The sequence below is a fragment of the Nematostella vectensis genome, chromosome 5, assembly GCF_932526225.1.
Source record: "Nematostella vectensis chromosome 5, jaNemVect1.1, whole genome shotgun sequence".
Classification (NCBI taxonomy): Eukaryota; Metazoa; Cnidaria; class Anthozoa; order Actiniaria; family Edwardsiidae; genus Nematostella; species Nematostella vectensis.
The window spans coordinates 18,817,094-18,831,205 of record NC_064038.1 but is presented as its reverse complement, the minus strand read 5'-3'; the positions used below and the strand labels follow the sequence as shown (position 1 = coordinate 18,831,205).

Here is a 14,112-nt window from a genome sequence, read left to right as displayed (position 1 = left end):
TAACAGTCCTGTTAGTACTTCGAAAACAAAAAGTAAATGCCTACAGCACACGGTATTCCCAGGCGGTCACCCGTCCAAGTACTAACCGTGCCCTACTGACTTTAAGTTCTGTGATCGGACGAGAACTGGTGCTTTCTCAGTGGTATGGCCGTAAACAATAGAACTGTGTAACATCTATCTATTATATAACAGTACTGTCAGTACCTCGATAACAAAAAGGAAATGCCAACAGCACACGGTATTCCGAAGCGGTCACCCATCCAAGTACTTACCGCGCCCTACTGAGCTTAAATTCGGTGATCGGACGAGAACCGGTGCTTTCTCAGTGGTATGGCCGTAGACGACAGAACTGTGTAAGAAATAGATTTTATATAACAGTCCTGTGAGTACTTCGATGACAAAAAGGAAATGCCTACAGCACACGGTATTCCCAGGCGGTCACCCATCCAAGTACTAACCGCGCCCTACTGAGCTTAACTTCGGTGATCGGACGAGAACCGGTGCTTTCTCAGTGGTATGGTCGTAGACGACAGAACTGTTTAAGATCTATCTATTATATAACAGTCCTGTGAGTACCTCGATAACAAAAAGGAAATGCCTACAGCACACGGTATTCCCAGGCGGTCACCCATCCAAGTACTAACCGTGCCCTACTGAGCTTAACTTCGGTGATCGGACGAGAACTGGTGCTTTCTCAGTGGTATGGCCGTTAACAATAGAACTGTGTAACATCTATCTATTATATAACAGTACTGTCAGTACCTCGATAACAAAAAGGAAATGCCAACAGCACATGGTATTCCGAAGCGGTCACCCATCCAAGTACTTACCGCGCCCTACTGAGCTTAAATTCGGTGATCGGACGAGAACCGGTGCTTTCTCAGTGGTATGGCCGTAGACGACAGAACTGTGTAAGAAATAGATTTTATATAACAGTCCTGTGAGTACTTCGATGACAAAAAGGAAATGCCTACAGCACACGGTATTCCCAGGCGGTCACCCATCCAAGTACTAACCGCGCCCTACTGAGCTTAACTTCGGTGATCGGACGAGAACCGGTGCTTTCTCAGTGGTATGGTCGTAGACGACAGAACTGTTTAAGATCTATCTATTATATAACAGTCCTGTGAGTACCTCGATAACAAAAAGGAAATGCCTACAGCACACGGTATTCCCAGGCGGTCACCCATCCAAGTACTAACCGTGCCCTACTGAGCTTAACTACGGTGATCGGACGAGAACCGGTGCTTTCTCAGTGGTATGGCCGTAGACGACAGAACTGTTTAAGATCTATCTATTATATAACAGTCCTGTGAGTACCTCGATAACAAAAAGGAAATGCCTACAGCACACGGTATTCCCAGGCGGTCACCCATCCAAGTACTAACCGTGCCCTACTGAGCTTAACTACGGTGATCGGACGAGAACCGGTGCTTTCTCAGTGGTATGGCCGTAGACGACAGAACTGTGTAAGAAATAGATTTTATATAACAGTCCTGTGAGTACTTCGATGACAAAAAGGAAATGCCTACAGCACACGGTATTCCCAGGCGGTCACCCATCCAAGTACTAACCGCGCCCTACTGAGCTTAACTTCGGTGATCGGACGAGAACCGGTGCTTTCTCAGTGGTATGGCCGTAGACGATAGAACTGTTTAAGATCTATCTATTATATAACAGTCCTGTGAGTATCTCGATAACAAAAAGGAAATGCCTACAGCACACGTATTCCAAGGCGGTCACCCGTCCAACTACTAACCGTGCCCTACTGACTTTAAGTTCTGTGATCGGACGAGAACTGGTGCTTTCTCAGTGGTATGGCCGTAGACGATAGAACTGTTTAAGATCTATCTATTATATAACAGTCCTGTGAGTATCTCGATAACAAAAAGGAAATGCCTACAGCACACGTATTCCCAGGCGGTCACCCGTCCAACTACTAACCGTGCCCTACTGACTTTAAGTTCTGTGATCGGACGAGAACTGGTGCTTTCTCAGTGGTATGGCCGTAAACGATAGAACTGTGTAAGATCTATCTATTATATAACAGTCCTGTGAGAACTTCGATGACAAAAAGGAAATGCCTACAGCACACGGTATTCCCAGGCGGTCACCCATCCAAGTACTTACCGCGCCCTACTGAGCTTAACTTCGGTGATCGGACGAGAACCGGTGCTTTCTCAGTGGTATGGTCGTAGACGACAGAACTGTTTAAGATCTATCTATTATATAACAGTCCTGTGAGTACCTCGATAACAAAAAGGAAATGCCTACAGCACACGGTATTCCCAGGCGGTCACCCATCCAAGTACTAACCGTGCCCTACTGAGCTTAACTACGGTGATCGGACGAGAACTGGTGCTTTCTCAGTGGTATGGTCGTAGACGACAGAACTGTTTAAGATCTATCTATTATATAACAGTCCTGTGAGTACCTCGATAACAAAAAGGAAATGCCTACAGCACACGGTATTCCCAGGCGGTCACACATCCAAGTACTAACCGTGCCCTACTGAGCTTAACTACGGTGATCGGACGAGAACCGGTGCTTTTTCAGTGGTATGGCCGTAGACGACAGAACTGTGTAAGATCTATCTATTATATAACAGTCCTGTGAGTACTTCGATGACAAAAATGAAATGCCTACAGCACACGGTATTCCCAGGCGGTCACCCATCCAAGTACTAACCGCGCCCTACTGAGCTTAACTTCGGTGATCGGACGAGAACCGGTGCTTTCTCAGTGGCATGGCCGTAGACGACAGAACTGTGTAAGAAATATATATTATATAACAGTCCTGTGAGTACTTCGATGACAAAAAGGAAATGCCTACAGCACACGGTATTCCCAGGCGGTCACCCATCCAAGTACTAACCGCGCCCTACTGAGCTTAACTTCGGTGATCGGACGAGAACCGGTGCTTTCTCAGTGGTATGGCCGTAGACGATAGAACTGTGTAAGATCTATCTATTATATAACAGTCCTGTTAGTACTTCGAAAACAAAAAGTAAATGCCTACAGCACACGGTATTCCCAGGCGGTCACCCATCCAAGTACTAACCGCGCCCTACTGAGCTTAACTTCGGTGATCGGACGAGAACCGGTGCTTTTTCAGTGGTATGGCCGTAGACGATAGAACTGTTTAAGATCTATCTATTATATAACAGTCCTGTGAGTACCTCGATAACAAAAAGGAAATGCCTACAGCACACGGTATTCCCAGGCGGTCACCCGTCCAAGTACTAACCGTGCCATACTGACTTTAAGTTCTGTGATCGGACGAGAACTGGTGCTTTCTCAGTGGTATGGCCGTAAACGATAGAACTGTGTAACATCTATCTATTATATAACAGTCCTGTCAGTACCTCGATAACAAAAAGGAAATGCCTACAGCACACGGTATTCCGAAGCGGTCACCCATTCAAGTACTTACCGCTTTCTAATGAGCTTAACTTCGGTGATCGGACGAGAACCGGTGCTTTCTAAGTGGTATGGCCGTAGACGATAGAACTGTGTAAGATCTATCTATTATATAACAGTCCTGTGAGTACTTCGATGACAAAAAGGAAATGCCTACAGCACACGGTATTCCCAGGCGGTCACCCATCCAAGTACTAACCGCGCCCTACTGAGCTTAACTTCGGTGATCGGACGAGAACCGGTGCTTTCTCAGTGGTATGGTCTTAGACGACAGAACTGTTTAAGATCTATCTATTATATAACAGTCCTGAGAGTATCTCGATAACAAAAAGGAAATGCCTACAGCACACGGTATTCCCAGGCGGTCACCCATCCAAGTACTAACCGTGCCCTACTGAGCTTAACTACGGTGATCGGACGAGAACCGGTGCTTTCTCAGTGGTATGGCCGTAGACGACAGAACTGTGTAAGAAATAGATTTTATATAACAGTCCTGTGAGTACATCGGTAACAAAAAGGAAATGCCTACAGCACACGGTATTCCGAAGCGGTCACCCATCCAAGTACTTACCGCGCCCTACTGAGCTTAACTTCGGTGATCGGACGAGAACCGGTGCTTTCTCAGTGGTATGGCTGTAGACGACAGAACTGTTTAAGATCTATCTATTATATAACAGTCCTGTGAGTACCACGATAACAAAAAGGAAATGCCTACAGCACACGGTATTCCCAGGCGGTCACCCGTCCAAGTACTAACCGTGCCCTACTGAGCTTAATTACGGTGATCGGACGAGAACCGGTGCTTTCTCAGTGGTATGGCCGTAGACGACAGAACTGTGTAAGAAATAGATTTTATATAACAGTCCTGTGAGTACTTCGTTAACAAAAAGGAAATGCCTACAGCACACGGTATTTCCAGGCGGTCACCCGTCCAAGTACTAACCGTGCCCTAATGAGCTTAACTACGGTAATCGGACGAGAACCGGTGCTTTCTCAGTGGTATGGCCGTAGACGACAGAACTGTGTAAGAAATAGATTTTATATAACACTCCTGTGAGTACTTCGGTAACAAAAAGGAAATGCCTACAGCACACGGTATTCCGAAGCGGTCACCCATCCAAGTACTTACCGCGCCCTACTGAGCTTAACTTCGGTGATCGGACGAGAACCGGTGCTTTCTCAGTGGTATGGCCGTAGACGACAGAACTGTTTAAAATCTATCTATTATATAACAGTCCTGTGAGTACCACGATAACAAAAAGGAAATGCCTACAGCACACGGTATTCCCAGGCGGTCACCCGTCCAAGTACTAACCGTGCCATACTGACTTCAAGTTCTGTGATCGGACGAGAACTGGTGCTTTCTCAGTGGTATGGCCGTAAACGATAGAACTGTGTAACATCTATCTATTATATAACAGTCCTGTCAGTACCTCGATAACAAAAAGGAAATGCCTACAGCACACAGTATTCCGAAGCGGTCACCCATTCAAGTACTTACCGCTTCCTAATGAGCTTAACTTCGGTGATCGGACGAGAACCGGTGCTTTCTAAGTGGTATGGCCGTAGACGATAGAACTGTGTAAGATCTATCTATTATATAACAGTCCTGTGAGTACTTCGATGACAAAAAGGAAATGCCTACAGCACACGGTATTCCCAGGCGGTCACCCATCCAAGTACTAACCGCGCCCTACTGAGCTTAACTTCGGTGATCGGACGAGAACCGGTGCTTTCTCAGTGGTATGGTCTTAGACGACAGAACTGTTTAAGATCTATCTACTATATAACAGTCCTGTGAGTACCTCGATAACAAAAAGGAAATGCCTACAGCACACGGTATTCCCAGGCGGTCACCCATCCAAGTACTAACCGTGCCCTACTGAGCTTAACTACGGTGATCGGACGAGAACCGGTGCTTTCTCAGTGGTATGGCGGTAGACGACAGAACTGTGTAAGAAATAGATTTTATATAACAGTCCTGTGAGTACTTCGGTAACAAAAAGGAAATGCCTACAGCACACTGTATTCCGAAGCGGTCACCCATCCAAGTACTTACCGCGCCCTACTGAGCTTAACTTCGGTGATCGGACGAGAACCGGTGCTTTCTCAGTGGTATGGCTGTAGACGACAGAACTGTTTAAGATCTATCTATTATATAACAGTCCTGTGAGTACCACGATAACAAAAAGGAAATGCCTACAGCACACGGTATTCCCAGGCGGTCACCCATCCAAGTACTAACCGTGCCCTACTGAGCTTAACTACGGTGATCGGACGAGAACCGGTGCTTTCTCAGTGGTATGGCCGTAGACGACAGAACTGTGTAAGAAATAGATTTTATATAACAGTCCTGTGAGTACTTTGGTAACAAAAAGGAAATGCCTACAGCACACGGTATTGCGAAGCGGTCACCCATCCAAGTACTTACCGCTCCCTACTGAGCTTAACGTCGGTGATCGGACGAGAACCGGTGCTTTCTAAGTGGTATGGCCGTAGACGATAGAACTGTGTAAGATCTATCTATTATATAACAGTCCTGTGAGTACTTCGATGACAAAAAGGAAATGCCTACAGCACACGGTATTCCCAGGCGGTCACCCATCCAAGTACTAACCGCGCCCTACTGAGCTTAACTTCGGTGATCGGACGAGAACCGGTGCTTTCTCAGTGGTATGGTCTTAGACGACAGAACTGTTTAAGATCTATCTACTATATAACAGTCCTGTGAGTACCTCGATAACAAAAAGGAAATGCCTACAGCACACGGTATTCCCAGGCGGTCACCCATCCAAGTACTAACCGTGCCCTACTGAGCTTAACTACGGTGATCGGACGAGAACCGGTGCTTTCTCAGTGGTATGGCCTTAGACGACAGAACTGTGTAAGAAATAGATTTTATATAACAGTCCTGTGAGTACTTCGGTAACAAAAAGGAAATGCCTACAGCACACGGTATTCCGAAGCGGTCACCCATCCAAGTACTTACCGCGCCCTACTGAGCTTAACTTCGGTGATCGGACGAGAACCGGTGCTTTCTCAGTGGTATGGCTGTAGACGACAGAACTGTTTAAGATCTATCTATTATATAACAGTCCTGTGAGTACCACGATAACAAAAAGGAAATGCCTACAGCACACGGTATTCCCAGGCGGTCACCCATCCAAGTACTAACCGTGCCCTACTGAGCTTAACTACGGTGATCGGACGAGAACCGGTGCTTTCTCAGTGGTATGGCCGTAGACGACAGAACTGTGTAAGAAATAGATTTTATATAACAGTCCTGTGAGTACTTTGGTGACAAAAAGGAAATGCCCACAGCACACGGTATTCCGAAGCGGTCACCCATCCAAGTACTTACCGCGCCCTACTGAGCTTAACTTCGGTGATCGGACGAGAACCGGTGCTTTCTAAGTGGTATGGCCGTAGACGATAGAACTGTGTAAGATCTATCTATTATATAACAGTCCTGTGAGTACTTCGATGACAAAAAGGAAATGCTTACAGCACACGGTATTCCCAGGCGGTCACCCATCCAAGTACTAACCGCGCCCTACTGAGCTTAACTTCGGTGATCGGACGAGAACCGGTGCTTTCTCAGTGGTATGGCCGTAGACGACAGAACTGTGTAAGAAATATATATTATATAACAGTCCTGTGAGTACTTCGACGACAAAAAGGAAATGCCTACAGCACACGGTATTCCCAGGCGGTCACCCATCCAAGTACTTACCGCGCCCTACTGAGCTTAACTTCGGTGATCGGACGAGAACCGGTGCTTTCTAAGTGGTATGGCCGTAGACGATAGAACTGTGTAAGATCTATCTATTATATAACAGTCCTGTGAGTACTTCGATGACAAAAAGGAAATGCCTACAGCACACGGTATTCCCAGGCGGTCACCCATCCAAGTACTAACCGCGCCCTACTGAGCTTAAATTCGGTGATCGGACGAGAACCGGTGCTTTCTCAGTGGTATGGCCGTAGACGATAGAACTGTTTAAGATCTATCTATTATATAACAGTCCTGTGAGTACCTCGATGACAAAAAGGAAATGCCTACAGCACACGGTATTCCCAGGCGGTCACCCATCCAAGTACTAACCGTGCCCTACTGAGCTTAACTTCGGTGATCGGACGAGAACCTCTGCTTTCTCAGTGGTATGGCCGTAGACGACAGAACTGTGTAAGAAATATATATTATATAACAGTCCTGTGAGTACTTCGATGACAAAAAGGAAATGCCTACAGCACACGGTATTCCCAGGCGGTCACCCATCCAAGTACTAACCGCGCCCTAATGAGCTTAACTTCGGTGATTGGACGGGAACCGGTGCTTTCTCAGTGGTATGGCCGTTGACGATAGAACTGTGTAAGATCTATCTATTATATAACAGTCCTGTTAGTACTTCGAAAACAAAAAGTAAATGCCTACAGCACACGGTATTCCCAGGTGGTCACCCATCCAAGTACTAACCGCGCCCTACTGAGCTTAACTTTGGTGATCGGACGAGAACCGGTGCTTTCTCAGTGGTATGGCCGTAGACGATAGAACTGTTTAAGATCTATCTATTATATAACAGTCCTGTGAGTACCTCGATAACAAAAAGGAAATGCCTACAGCACACGGTATTCCCAGGCGGTCACCCGTCCAAGTACTAACCGTGCCCTACTGAGCTTAACTACGGTGATCGGACGAGAACCGGTGCTTTCTCAGTGGTATGGTCGTAGACGACAGAACTGTGTAAGAAATAGATTTGATATAACAGTCCTGTGAGTACTTCGGTAACAAAAAGGAAATGCCTACAGCACACGGTATTCCGAAGCGGTCACCCATCCAAGTACTTACCGCGCCCTACTGAGCTTAACTTCGGTGATCGGACGAGAACCGGTGCTTTCTCAGTGGTATGGCCGTAGACGATAGAACTGTGTAAGAAATAGATTTTATATAACAGTCCTGTGAGTACTTCGGTAACAAAACGGAAATGCCTACAGCACACGGTATTCCGAAGCGGTCACCCATCCAAGTACTTACCGCGCCCTACTGAGCTTAACTTCGGTGATCGGACGAGAACCGGTGCTTTCTCAGTGGTATGGCCGTAGACGACAGAACTGTTTAAGATCTATCTATTATATAACAGTCCTGTGAGTACCACGATAACAAAAAGGAAATGCCTACAGCACACGGTATTCCCAGGCGGTCACCCATCCAAGTACTAACCGTGCCCTACTGAGCTTAACTACGGTGATCGGACGAGAACCGGTGCTTTCTCAGTGGTATGGCCGTAGACGACAGAACTGTGTAAGAAATAGATTTTATATAACAGTCCTGTGAGTACTTTGGTAACAAAAAGGAAATGCCTACAGCACACGGTATTCCGAAGCGGTCACCCATCCAAGTACTTACCGCGCCCTACTGAGCTTAACTTCGGTGATCGGACGAGAACCGGTGCTTTCTAAGTGGTATGGCCGTAGACGATAGAACTGTGTAAGATCTATCTATTATATAACAGTCCTGTGAGTACTTCGATGACAAAAAGGAAATGCCTACAGCACACGGTATTCCCAGGCGGTCACCCATCCAAGTACTAACCGCGCCCTACTGAGCTTAACTTCGGTGATCGGACGAGAACCGGTGCTTTCTCAGTGGCATGGCCGTAGACGACAGAACTGTGTAAGAAATATATATTATATAACAGTCCCGTGAGTACTTCGATGACAAAAAGGAAATGCCTACAGCACACGGTATTCCCAGAAGGTCACCCATCGAAGTACTAACCGCGCCCTACTGAGCTTAACTTCGGTGATCGGACGAGAACCGGTGCTTTCTCAGTGGTATGGCCGTAGACGTTAGAACAGTTTAAGATCTATCTATTATATAACAGTCCTGTGAGTACCTCGATAACAAAAAGGAAATGCCTACAGCACACGGTATTCCCAGGCGGTCACCCGTCCAAGTACTAACCGTGCCCTACTGACTTTAAGTTCTGTGATCGGACGAGAACTGGTGCTTTCTCAGTGGTATGGCCGTAAACGATAGAACTGTGTAACATCTATCTATTATATAACAGTACTGTCAGTACCTCGATAACAAAAAGGAAATGCCAACAGCACACGGTATTCCGAAGCGGTCACCCATCCAAGTACTTACCGCGCCCTACTGAGCATAAATTCGGTGATCGGACGAGAACCGGTGCTTTCTCAGCGGTATGGCCGTAGACGACAGAACTGTGTAAGAAATATATATTATATAACAGTCCTGTGAGTACTTCGATGACAAAAAGGAAATGCCTACAGCACACGGTATTCCCAGGCGGTCACCCATCCAAGTACTAACCGCGCCCTACCGAGCTTAACTTCGGTGATCGGACGAGAACCGGTGCTTTTTCAGTGGTATGGCCGTAGACGATAGAACTGTGTAAGATCTATCTATTATATAACAGTCCTGTTAGTACTTCGAAAACAAAAAGTAAATGCCTACAGCACACGGTATTCCCAGGCGGTCACCCATCCAAGTACTAACCGCGCCCTACTGAGCTTAACTTCGGTGATCGGACGAGAACCGGTGCTTTCTCAGTGGTATGGCCGTAGACGATAGAACTGTTTAAGATCTATCTATTATATAACAGTCCTGTGAGTACCTCGATAACAAAAAGGAAATGCCTACAGCACACGGTATTCCCAGGCGGTCACCCGTCCAAGTACTAACCGTGCCTTACTGACTTTAAGTTCTGTGATCGGACGAGAACTGGTGCTTTCTCAGTGGTATGGCCGTAAACGATAGAACTGTGTAAGATCTATCTATTATATAACAGTCCTGTGAGTACTTCGATGACAAAAAGGAAATGCCTACAGCACACGGTATTCCCTGGCGGTCACCCATCCAAGTACTTACCGCGCCCTACTAAGCTTAACTTCGGTGATCGGACAAGAACCGGTGCTTTCTAAGTGGTATGGCCGTAGACGATAGAACTGTGTAAGATCTATCTATTATCTAACAGTCCTGTGAGTACTTCGATGACAAAAAGGAAATGCCTACAGCACACGGTATTCCCAGGCGGTCACCCATCCAAGTACTAACCGCGCCCTACTGAGCTTAACTTCGGTGATCGGACGAGAACCGGTGCTTTCTCAGTGGTATGGCCGTAGACGTTAGAACAGTTTAAGATCTATCTATTATATAACAGTCCTGTGAGTACCTCGATAACAAAAAGGAAATGCCTACAGCACACGGTATTCCCAGGCGGTCACCCATCCAAGTACTAACCGTGCCCTACTGAGCTTAACTACGGTGATCGGACGAGAACCGGTGCTTTCTCAGTGGTATGGCCGTAGACGACAGAACTGTGTAAGAAATAGATTTTATATAACAGTCCTGTGAGTACTTTGGTAACAAAAAGGAAATGCCTACACCACACGGTATTCCGAAGCGGTCACCCATCCAAGTACTTACCGCGCCCTACTGAGCTTAACTTCGGTGATCGGACGAGAACCGGTGCTTTCTAAGTGGTATGGCCGTAGACGATAGAACTGTGTAAGATCTATCTATTATATAACAGTCCTGTGAGTACTTCGATGACAAAAAGGAAATGCCTACAGCACACGGTATTCCCAGGCGGTCACCCATCCAAGTACTAACCGCGCCCTACTGAGCTTAACTTCGGTGATCGGACGAGAACCGGTGCTTTCTCAGTGGTATGGCCGTAGACGACAGAACTGTGTAAGAAATATATATTATATAACAGTCCCGTGAGTACTTCGATGACAAAAAGGAAATGCCTACAGCACACGGTATTCCCAGAAGGTTACCCATCGAAGTACTAACCGCGCCCTACTGAGCTTAACTTCGGTGATCGGACGAGAACCGGTGCTTTCTCAGTGGTATGGCCGTAGACGTTAGAACAGTTTAAGATCTATCTATTATATAACAGTCCTGTGAGTACCTCGATAACAAAAAGGAAATGCCTACAGCACACGGTATTCCCAGGCGGTCACCCGTCCAAGTACTAACCGTGCCCTACTGACTTTAAGTTCTGTGATCGGACGAGAACTGGTGCTTTCTCAGTGGTATGGCCGTAAACGATAGAACTGTGTAACATCTATCTATTATAAAACAGTACTGTCAGTACCTCGATAACAAAAAGGAAATGCCAACAGCACACGGTATTCCGAAGCGGTCACCCATCCAAGTACTTACCGCGCCCTACTGAGCATAAATTCGGTGATCGGACGAGAACCGGTGCTTTCTCAGTGGTATGGCCGTAGACGACAGAACTGTGTAAGAAATATATATTATATAACAGTCCTGTGAGTACTTCGATGACAAAAAAGGAAATGCCTACAGCACACGGTATTCCCAGGCGGTCACCCATCCAAGTACTAACCGCGCCCTACCGAGCTTAACTTCGGTGATCGGACGAGAACCGGTGCTTTTTCAGTGGTATGGCCGTAGACGATAGAACTGTGTAAGATCTATCTATTATATAACAGTCCTGTTAGTACTTCGAAAACAAAAAGTAAATGCCTACAGCACACGGTATTCCCAGGCGGTCACCCATCCAAGTACTAACCGCGCCCTACTGAGCTTAACTTCGGTGATCGGACGAGAACCGGTGCTTTCTCAGTGGTATGGCCGTAGACGATAGAACTGTTTAAGATCTATCTATTATATAACAGTCCTGTGAGTACCTCGATAACAAAAAGGAAATGCCTACAGCACACGGTATTCCCAGGCGGTCACCCGTCCAAGTACTAACCGTGCCCTACTGACTTTAAGTTCTGTGATCGGACGAGAACTGGTGCTTTCTCAGTGGTATGGCCGTAAACGATAGAACTGTGTAAGATCTATCTATTATATAACAGTCCTGTGAGTACTTCGATGACAAAAAGGAAATGCCTACAGCACACGGTATTCCCTGGCGGTCACCCATCCAAGTACTTACCGCGCCCTACTGAGCTTAACTTCGGTGATCGGACGAGAACCGGTGCTTTCTAAGTGGTATGGCCGTAGACGATAGAACTGTGTAAGATCTATCTATTATCTAACAGTCCTGTGAGTACTTCGATGACAAAAAGGAAATGCCTACAGCACACGGTATTCCCAGGCGGTCACCCATCCAAGTACTAACCGCGCCCTACTGAGCTTAACTTCGGTGATCGGACGAGAACCGGTGCTTTCTCAGTGGTATGGTCGTAGACGACAGAACTTTTTAAGATCTATCTATTATATAACAGTCCTGTGAGTACCTCGATAACAAAAAGGAAATGCCTACAGCACACGGTATTCCCAGGCGGTCACCCATCCAAGTACTAACCGTGCCCTACTGAGCTTAACTACTGTGATCGGACGAGAACCGGTGCTTTCTCAGTGGTATGGCCGTAGACGACAGAACTGTGTAAGAAATAGATTTTATATAACAGTCCTGTGAGTACTTTGGTAACAAAAAGGAAATGCCTACAGCACACGGTATTCCGAAGCGGTCACCCATCCAAGTACTTACCGCGCCCTACTGAGCTTAACTTCGGTGATCGGACGAGAACCGGTGCTTTCTAAGTGGTATGGCCGTAGACGATAGAACTGTGTAAGATCTATCTATTATATAACAGTCCTGTGAGTACTTCGATGACAAAAATGAAATGCCTACAGCACACGGTATTCCCAGGCGGTCACCCATCCAAGTACTAACCGCGCCCTACTGAGCTTAACTTCGGTGATCGGACGAGAACCGGTGCTTTCTCAGTGGTATGGCCGTAGACGACAGAACTGTGTAAGAAATATATATTATATAACAGTCCTGTGAGTACTTCGATGACAAAAAGGAAATGCCTACAGCACACGGTATTCCCAGGCGGTCACCCATCCAAGTACTAACCGCGCCCTACTGAGCTTAACTTCGGTGATCGGACGAGAACCGGTGCTTTCTCAGTGGTATGGCCGTAGACGATAGAACTGTGTAAGATCTATCTATTATATAACAGTCCTGTTAGTACTTCGAAAACAAAAAGTAAATGCCTACTGCACACGGTATTCCCAGGCGGTCACCCATCCAAGTACTAACCGCGCCCTACTGAGCTTAACTTTGGTGATCGGACGAGAACCGGTGCTTTCTCAGTGGTATGGCCGTAGACGATAGAACTGTTTAAGATCTATCTATTATATAACAGTCCTGTGAGTACCTCGATAACAAAAAGGAAATGCCTACAGCACACGGTATTCCCAGGCGGTCACCCGTCCAAGTACTAACCGTGCCATACTGACTTTAAGTTCTGTGATCGGACGAGAACTGGTGCTTTCTCAGTGGTATGGCCGTAAACGATAGAACTGTGTAACATCTATCTATTATATAACAGTCCTGTCAGTACCTCGATAACAAAAAGGAAATGCCTACAGCACACGGTATTCCGAAGCGGTCACCCATCCAAGTACTTACCGCGCCCTACTGAGCTTAAATTCGGTGATCGGACGAGCACCGGTGCTTTCTCAGTGGTATGGCCGTAGACGATAGAACTGTTTAAGATCTATCTATTATATAACAGTCCTGTGAGTACCTCGATGACAAAAAGGAAATGCCTACAGCACACGGTATTCCCAGGCGGTCACCCATCCAAGTACTAACAGTGCCCTACTGAGCTTAACTTCGGTGATCGGACGAGAACCGGTGCTTTCTCAGTGGTATGGCCGTAGACGACAGAA

The 14,112-nt window shown here is 46.6% G+C and overlaps 62 non-coding genes and 14 pseudogenes across 62 annotated transcripts; all 76 read right to left on the bottom strand.

The window, feature by feature from the left end:
• Window positions 1–37: 37 nt before the first annotated feature.
• Window positions 38–156, bottom strand: LOC125566708 (annotated as a pseudogene).
• Window positions 157–223: 67 nt separating this feature from the next.
• On the bottom strand, window positions 224–342 carry LOC125566086. The gene has a single exon (XR_007311093.1). It is a non-coding gene; the product is annotated as a 5S ribosomal RNA (ribosomal RNA).
• A 67-nt stretch (window positions 343–409) lies between these two features.
• On the bottom strand, window positions 410–528 carry LOC125563919. The gene has a single exon (XR_007308938.1). It is a non-coding gene; the product is annotated as a 5S ribosomal RNA (ribosomal RNA).
• A 67-nt stretch (window positions 529–595) lies between these two features.
• On the bottom strand, window positions 596–714 carry LOC125564685. The gene has a single exon (XR_007309704.1). It is a non-coding gene; the product is annotated as a 5S ribosomal RNA (ribosomal RNA).
• Window positions 715–781: 67 nt separating this feature from the next.
• Window positions 782–900, bottom strand: LOC125565950. The gene has a single exon (XR_007310958.1). It is a non-coding gene; the product is annotated as a 5S ribosomal RNA (ribosomal RNA).
• Window positions 901–967: 67 nt separating this feature from the next.
• LOC125563918 lies at window positions 968–1,086 on the bottom strand. Its single transcript, XR_007308937.1, has one exon. It is a non-coding gene; the product is annotated as a 5S ribosomal RNA (ribosomal RNA).
• A 67-nt stretch (window positions 1,087–1,153) lies between these two features.
• On the bottom strand, window positions 1,154–1,272 carry LOC125563462. The gene has a single exon (XR_007308481.1). It is a non-coding gene; the product is annotated as a 5S ribosomal RNA (ribosomal RNA).
• Window positions 1,273–1,339: 67 nt separating this feature from the next.
• Window positions 1,340–1,458, bottom strand: LOC125563461. The gene has a single exon (XR_007308480.1). It is a non-coding gene; the product is annotated as a 5S ribosomal RNA (ribosomal RNA).
• Window positions 1,459–1,525: 67 nt separating this feature from the next.
• Window positions 1,526–1,644, bottom strand: LOC125567202. Its single transcript, XR_007311726.1, has one exon. It is a non-coding gene; the product is annotated as a 5S ribosomal RNA (ribosomal RNA).
• Window positions 1,645–1,711: 67 nt separating this feature from the next.
• Window positions 1,712–1,829, bottom strand: LOC125567058 (annotated as a pseudogene).
• Window positions 1,830–1,896: 67 nt separating this feature from the next.
• Window positions 1,897–2,014, bottom strand: LOC125567029 (annotated as a pseudogene).
• Window positions 2,015–2,081: 67 nt separating this feature from the next.
• On the bottom strand, window positions 2,082–2,200 carry LOC125564227. Its single transcript, XR_007309247.1, has one exon. It is a non-coding gene; the product is annotated as a 5S ribosomal RNA (ribosomal RNA).
• Window positions 2,201–2,267: 67 nt separating this feature from the next.
• LOC125564918 lies at window positions 2,268–2,386 on the bottom strand. The gene has a single exon (XR_007309936.1). It is a non-coding gene; the product is annotated as a 5S ribosomal RNA (ribosomal RNA).
• Window positions 2,387–2,453: 67 nt separating this feature from the next.
• Window positions 2,454–2,572, bottom strand: LOC125565804. The gene has a single exon (XR_007310815.1). It is a non-coding gene; the product is annotated as a 5S ribosomal RNA (ribosomal RNA).
• A 67-nt stretch (window positions 2,573–2,639) lies between these two features.
• Window positions 2,640–2,758, bottom strand: LOC125563582. Its single transcript, XR_007308601.1, has one exon. It is a non-coding gene; the product is annotated as a 5S ribosomal RNA (ribosomal RNA).
• Window positions 2,759–2,825: 67 nt separating this feature from the next.
• On the bottom strand, window positions 2,826–2,944 carry LOC125567201. Its single transcript, XR_007311725.1, has one exon. It is a non-coding gene; the product is annotated as a 5S ribosomal RNA (ribosomal RNA).
• Window positions 2,945–3,011: 67 nt separating this feature from the next.
• On the bottom strand, window positions 3,012–3,130 carry LOC125563965. The gene has a single exon (XR_007308984.1). It is a non-coding gene; the product is annotated as a 5S ribosomal RNA (ribosomal RNA).
• A 67-nt stretch (window positions 3,131–3,197) lies between these two features.
• On the bottom strand, window positions 3,198–3,316 carry LOC125566984 (annotated as a pseudogene).
• A 67-nt stretch (window positions 3,317–3,383) lies between these two features.
• Window positions 3,384–3,502, bottom strand: LOC125567042 (annotated as a pseudogene).
• Window positions 3,503–3,569: 67 nt separating this feature from the next.
• On the bottom strand, window positions 3,570–3,688 carry LOC125565312. The gene has a single exon (XR_007310326.1). It is a non-coding gene; the product is annotated as a 5S ribosomal RNA (ribosomal RNA).
• A 67-nt stretch (window positions 3,689–3,755) lies between these two features.
• Window positions 3,756–3,874, bottom strand: LOC125563460. Its single transcript, XR_007308479.1, has one exon. It is a non-coding gene; the product is annotated as a 5S ribosomal RNA (ribosomal RNA).
• A 67-nt stretch (window positions 3,875–3,941) lies between these two features.
• Window positions 3,942–4,060, bottom strand: LOC125564597. Its single transcript, XR_007309616.1, has one exon. It is a non-coding gene; the product is annotated as a 5S ribosomal RNA (ribosomal RNA).
• A 67-nt stretch (window positions 4,061–4,127) lies between these two features.
• LOC125565253 lies at window positions 4,128–4,246 on the bottom strand. The gene has a single exon (XR_007310268.1). It is a non-coding gene; the product is annotated as a 5S ribosomal RNA (ribosomal RNA).
• A 67-nt stretch (window positions 4,247–4,313) lies between these two features.
• LOC125566362 lies at window positions 4,314–4,432 on the bottom strand. The gene has a single exon (XR_007311369.1). It is a non-coding gene; the product is annotated as a 5S ribosomal RNA (ribosomal RNA).
• Window positions 4,433–4,499: 67 nt separating this feature from the next.
• On the bottom strand, window positions 4,500–4,618 carry LOC125564475. The gene has a single exon (XR_007309493.1). It is a non-coding gene; the product is annotated as a 5S ribosomal RNA (ribosomal RNA).
• Window positions 4,619–4,685: 67 nt separating this feature from the next.
• LOC125567077 lies at window positions 4,686–4,804 on the bottom strand (annotated as a pseudogene).
• Window positions 4,805–4,871: 67 nt separating this feature from the next.
• Window positions 4,872–4,990, bottom strand: LOC125567006 (annotated as a pseudogene).
• A 67-nt stretch (window positions 4,991–5,057) lies between these two features.
• On the bottom strand, window positions 5,058–5,176 carry LOC125565311. The gene has a single exon (XR_007310325.1). It is a non-coding gene; the product is annotated as a 5S ribosomal RNA (ribosomal RNA).
• A 67-nt stretch (window positions 5,177–5,243) lies between these two features.
• Window positions 5,244–5,362, bottom strand: LOC125564646. The gene has a single exon (XR_007309665.1). It is a non-coding gene; the product is annotated as a 5S ribosomal RNA (ribosomal RNA).
• Window positions 5,363–5,429: 67 nt separating this feature from the next.
• On the bottom strand, window positions 5,430–5,548 carry LOC125565875. Its single transcript, XR_007310884.1, has one exon. It is a non-coding gene; the product is annotated as a 5S ribosomal RNA (ribosomal RNA).
• Window positions 5,549–5,615: 67 nt separating this feature from the next.
• On the bottom strand, window positions 5,616–5,734 carry LOC125563459. The gene has a single exon (XR_007308478.1). It is a non-coding gene; the product is annotated as a 5S ribosomal RNA (ribosomal RNA).
• Window positions 5,735–5,801: 67 nt separating this feature from the next.
• On the bottom strand, window positions 5,802–5,920 carry LOC125566874 (annotated as a pseudogene).
• Window positions 5,921–5,987: 67 nt separating this feature from the next.
• On the bottom strand, window positions 5,988–6,106 carry LOC125565310. Its single transcript, XR_007310324.1, has one exon. It is a non-coding gene; the product is annotated as a 5S ribosomal RNA (ribosomal RNA).
• A 67-nt stretch (window positions 6,107–6,173) lies between these two features.
• Window positions 6,174–6,292, bottom strand: LOC125564755. The gene has a single exon (XR_007309775.1). It is a non-coding gene; the product is annotated as a 5S ribosomal RNA (ribosomal RNA).
• Window positions 6,293–6,359: 67 nt separating this feature from the next.
• LOC125564596 lies at window positions 6,360–6,478 on the bottom strand. The gene has a single exon (XR_007309615.1). It is a non-coding gene; the product is annotated as a 5S ribosomal RNA (ribosomal RNA).
• Window positions 6,479–6,545: 67 nt separating this feature from the next.
• On the bottom strand, window positions 6,546–6,664 carry LOC125563458. Its single transcript, XR_007308477.1, has one exon. It is a non-coding gene; the product is annotated as a 5S ribosomal RNA (ribosomal RNA).
• A 67-nt stretch (window positions 6,665–6,731) lies between these two features.
• Window positions 6,732–6,850, bottom strand: LOC125565883. Its single transcript, XR_007310892.1, has one exon. It is a non-coding gene; the product is annotated as a 5S ribosomal RNA (ribosomal RNA).
• Window positions 6,851–6,917: 67 nt separating this feature from the next.
• On the bottom strand, window positions 6,918–7,036 carry LOC125563751. Its single transcript, XR_007308771.1, has one exon. It is a non-coding gene; the product is annotated as a 5S ribosomal RNA (ribosomal RNA).
• A 67-nt stretch (window positions 7,037–7,103) lies between these two features.
• LOC125564559 lies at window positions 7,104–7,222 on the bottom strand. Its single transcript, XR_007309578.1, has one exon. It is a non-coding gene; the product is annotated as a 5S ribosomal RNA (ribosomal RNA).
• A 67-nt stretch (window positions 7,223–7,289) lies between these two features.
• On the bottom strand, window positions 7,290–7,408 carry LOC125564289. The gene has a single exon (XR_007309309.1). It is a non-coding gene; the product is annotated as a 5S ribosomal RNA (ribosomal RNA).
• Window positions 7,409–7,475: 67 nt separating this feature from the next.
• On the bottom strand, window positions 7,476–7,594 carry LOC125565001. The gene has a single exon (XR_007310019.1). It is a non-coding gene; the product is annotated as a 5S ribosomal RNA (ribosomal RNA).
• Window positions 7,595–7,661: 67 nt separating this feature from the next.
• LOC125565764 lies at window positions 7,662–7,780 on the bottom strand. The gene has a single exon (XR_007310775.1). It is a non-coding gene; the product is annotated as a 5S ribosomal RNA (ribosomal RNA).
• A 67-nt stretch (window positions 7,781–7,847) lies between these two features.
• LOC125563624 lies at window positions 7,848–7,966 on the bottom strand. Its single transcript, XR_007308643.1, has one exon. It is a non-coding gene; the product is annotated as a 5S ribosomal RNA (ribosomal RNA).
• Window positions 7,967–8,033: 67 nt separating this feature from the next.
• LOC125564927 lies at window positions 8,034–8,152 on the bottom strand. Its single transcript, XR_007309945.1, has one exon. It is a non-coding gene; the product is annotated as a 5S ribosomal RNA (ribosomal RNA).
• Window positions 8,153–8,219: 67 nt separating this feature from the next.
• On the bottom strand, window positions 8,220–8,338 carry LOC125564474. Its single transcript, XR_007309492.1, has one exon. It is a non-coding gene; the product is annotated as a 5S ribosomal RNA (ribosomal RNA).
• A 67-nt stretch (window positions 8,339–8,405) lies between these two features.
• LOC125564472 lies at window positions 8,406–8,524 on the bottom strand. Its single transcript, XR_007309490.1, has one exon. It is a non-coding gene; the product is annotated as a 5S ribosomal RNA (ribosomal RNA).
• Window positions 8,525–8,591: 67 nt separating this feature from the next.
• On the bottom strand, window positions 8,592–8,710 carry LOC125563456. Its single transcript, XR_007308475.1, has one exon. It is a non-coding gene; the product is annotated as a 5S ribosomal RNA (ribosomal RNA).
• A 67-nt stretch (window positions 8,711–8,777) lies between these two features.
• LOC125565629 lies at window positions 8,778–8,896 on the bottom strand. The gene has a single exon (XR_007310640.1). It is a non-coding gene; the product is annotated as a 5S ribosomal RNA (ribosomal RNA).
• Window positions 8,897–8,963: 67 nt separating this feature from the next.
• On the bottom strand, window positions 8,964–9,082 carry LOC125563581. The gene has a single exon (XR_007308600.1). It is a non-coding gene; the product is annotated as a 5S ribosomal RNA (ribosomal RNA).
• A 67-nt stretch (window positions 9,083–9,149) lies between these two features.
• LOC125563499 lies at window positions 9,150–9,268 on the bottom strand. Its single transcript, XR_007308518.1, has one exon. It is a non-coding gene; the product is annotated as a 5S ribosomal RNA (ribosomal RNA).
• A 67-nt stretch (window positions 9,269–9,335) lies between these two features.
• On the bottom strand, window positions 9,336–9,454 carry LOC125566707 (annotated as a pseudogene).
• Window positions 9,455–9,521: 67 nt separating this feature from the next.
• LOC125566557 lies at window positions 9,522–9,640 on the bottom strand (annotated as a pseudogene).
• Window positions 9,641–9,707: 67 nt separating this feature from the next.
• Window positions 9,708–9,826, bottom strand: LOC125564221. Its single transcript, XR_007309241.1, has one exon. It is a non-coding gene; the product is annotated as a 5S ribosomal RNA (ribosomal RNA).
• Window positions 9,827–9,893: 67 nt separating this feature from the next.
• LOC125567200 lies at window positions 9,894–10,012 on the bottom strand. Its single transcript, XR_007311724.1, has one exon. It is a non-coding gene; the product is annotated as a 5S ribosomal RNA (ribosomal RNA).
• A 67-nt stretch (window positions 10,013–10,079) lies between these two features.
• LOC125566893 lies at window positions 10,080–10,198 on the bottom strand (annotated as a pseudogene).
• Window positions 10,199–10,265: 67 nt separating this feature from the next.
• LOC125565807 lies at window positions 10,266–10,384 on the bottom strand. Its single transcript, XR_007310817.1, has one exon. It is a non-coding gene; the product is annotated as a 5S ribosomal RNA (ribosomal RNA).
• Window positions 10,385–10,451: 67 nt separating this feature from the next.
• Window positions 10,452–10,570, bottom strand: LOC125567199. Its single transcript, XR_007311723.1, has one exon. It is a non-coding gene; the product is annotated as a 5S ribosomal RNA (ribosomal RNA).
• Window positions 10,571–10,637: 67 nt separating this feature from the next.
• On the bottom strand, window positions 10,638–10,756 carry LOC125563455. Its single transcript, XR_007308474.1, has one exon. It is a non-coding gene; the product is annotated as a 5S ribosomal RNA (ribosomal RNA).
• A 67-nt stretch (window positions 10,757–10,823) lies between these two features.
• LOC125566217 lies at window positions 10,824–10,942 on the bottom strand. Its single transcript, XR_007311224.1, has one exon. It is a non-coding gene; the product is annotated as a 5S ribosomal RNA (ribosomal RNA).
• A 67-nt stretch (window positions 10,943–11,009) lies between these two features.
• LOC125567198 lies at window positions 11,010–11,128 on the bottom strand. Its single transcript, XR_007311722.1, has one exon. It is a non-coding gene; the product is annotated as a 5S ribosomal RNA (ribosomal RNA).
• Window positions 11,129–11,195: 67 nt separating this feature from the next.
• LOC125563753 lies at window positions 11,196–11,314 on the bottom strand. The gene has a single exon (XR_007308773.1). It is a non-coding gene; the product is annotated as a 5S ribosomal RNA (ribosomal RNA).
• Window positions 11,315–11,381: 67 nt separating this feature from the next.
• LOC125566706 lies at window positions 11,382–11,500 on the bottom strand (annotated as a pseudogene).
• A 67-nt stretch (window positions 11,501–11,567) lies between these two features.
• LOC125566533 lies at window positions 11,568–11,686 on the bottom strand. Its single transcript, XR_007311542.1, has one exon. It is a non-coding gene; the product is annotated as a 5S ribosomal RNA (ribosomal RNA).
• Window positions 11,687–11,754: 68 nt separating this feature from the next.
• On the bottom strand, window positions 11,755–11,873 carry LOC125564220. Its single transcript, XR_007309240.1, has one exon. It is a non-coding gene; the product is annotated as a 5S ribosomal RNA (ribosomal RNA).
• Window positions 11,874–11,940: 67 nt separating this feature from the next.
• On the bottom strand, window positions 11,941–12,059 carry LOC125567197. The gene has a single exon (XR_007311721.1). It is a non-coding gene; the product is annotated as a 5S ribosomal RNA (ribosomal RNA).
• A 67-nt stretch (window positions 12,060–12,126) lies between these two features.
• Window positions 12,127–12,245, bottom strand: LOC125566705 (annotated as a pseudogene).
• A 67-nt stretch (window positions 12,246–12,312) lies between these two features.
• LOC125564925 lies at window positions 12,313–12,431 on the bottom strand. Its single transcript, XR_007309943.1, has one exon. It is a non-coding gene; the product is annotated as a 5S ribosomal RNA (ribosomal RNA).
• Window positions 12,432–12,498: 67 nt separating this feature from the next.
• Window positions 12,499–12,617, bottom strand: LOC125563917. The gene has a single exon (XR_007308936.1). It is a non-coding gene; the product is annotated as a 5S ribosomal RNA (ribosomal RNA).
• A 67-nt stretch (window positions 12,618–12,684) lies between these two features.
• On the bottom strand, window positions 12,685–12,803 carry LOC125564644. Its single transcript, XR_007309663.1, has one exon. It is a non-coding gene; the product is annotated as a 5S ribosomal RNA (ribosomal RNA).
• A 67-nt stretch (window positions 12,804–12,870) lies between these two features.
• Window positions 12,871–12,989, bottom strand: LOC125565627. Its single transcript, XR_007310638.1, has one exon. It is a non-coding gene; the product is annotated as a 5S ribosomal RNA (ribosomal RNA).
• A 67-nt stretch (window positions 12,990–13,056) lies between these two features.
• Window positions 13,057–13,175, bottom strand: LOC125567196. The gene has a single exon (XR_007311720.1). It is a non-coding gene; the product is annotated as a 5S ribosomal RNA (ribosomal RNA).
• A 67-nt stretch (window positions 13,176–13,242) lies between these two features.
• LOC125567188 lies at window positions 13,243–13,361 on the bottom strand. The gene has a single exon (XR_007311712.1). It is a non-coding gene; the product is annotated as a 5S ribosomal RNA (ribosomal RNA).
• A 67-nt stretch (window positions 13,362–13,428) lies between these two features.
• Window positions 13,429–13,547, bottom strand: LOC125564835. Its single transcript, XR_007309853.1, has one exon. It is a non-coding gene; the product is annotated as a 5S ribosomal RNA (ribosomal RNA).
• Window positions 13,548–13,614: 67 nt separating this feature from the next.
• LOC125566983 lies at window positions 13,615–13,733 on the bottom strand (annotated as a pseudogene).
• Window positions 13,734–13,800: 67 nt separating this feature from the next.
• On the bottom strand, window positions 13,801–13,919 carry LOC125566266. Its single transcript, XR_007311273.1, has one exon. It is a non-coding gene; the product is annotated as a 5S ribosomal RNA (ribosomal RNA).
• Window positions 13,920–13,986: 67 nt separating this feature from the next.
• On the bottom strand, window positions 13,987–14,105 carry LOC125564212. Its single transcript, XR_007309232.1, has one exon. It is a non-coding gene; the product is annotated as a 5S ribosomal RNA (ribosomal RNA).
• Window positions 14,106–14,112: the final 7 nt, after the last annotated feature.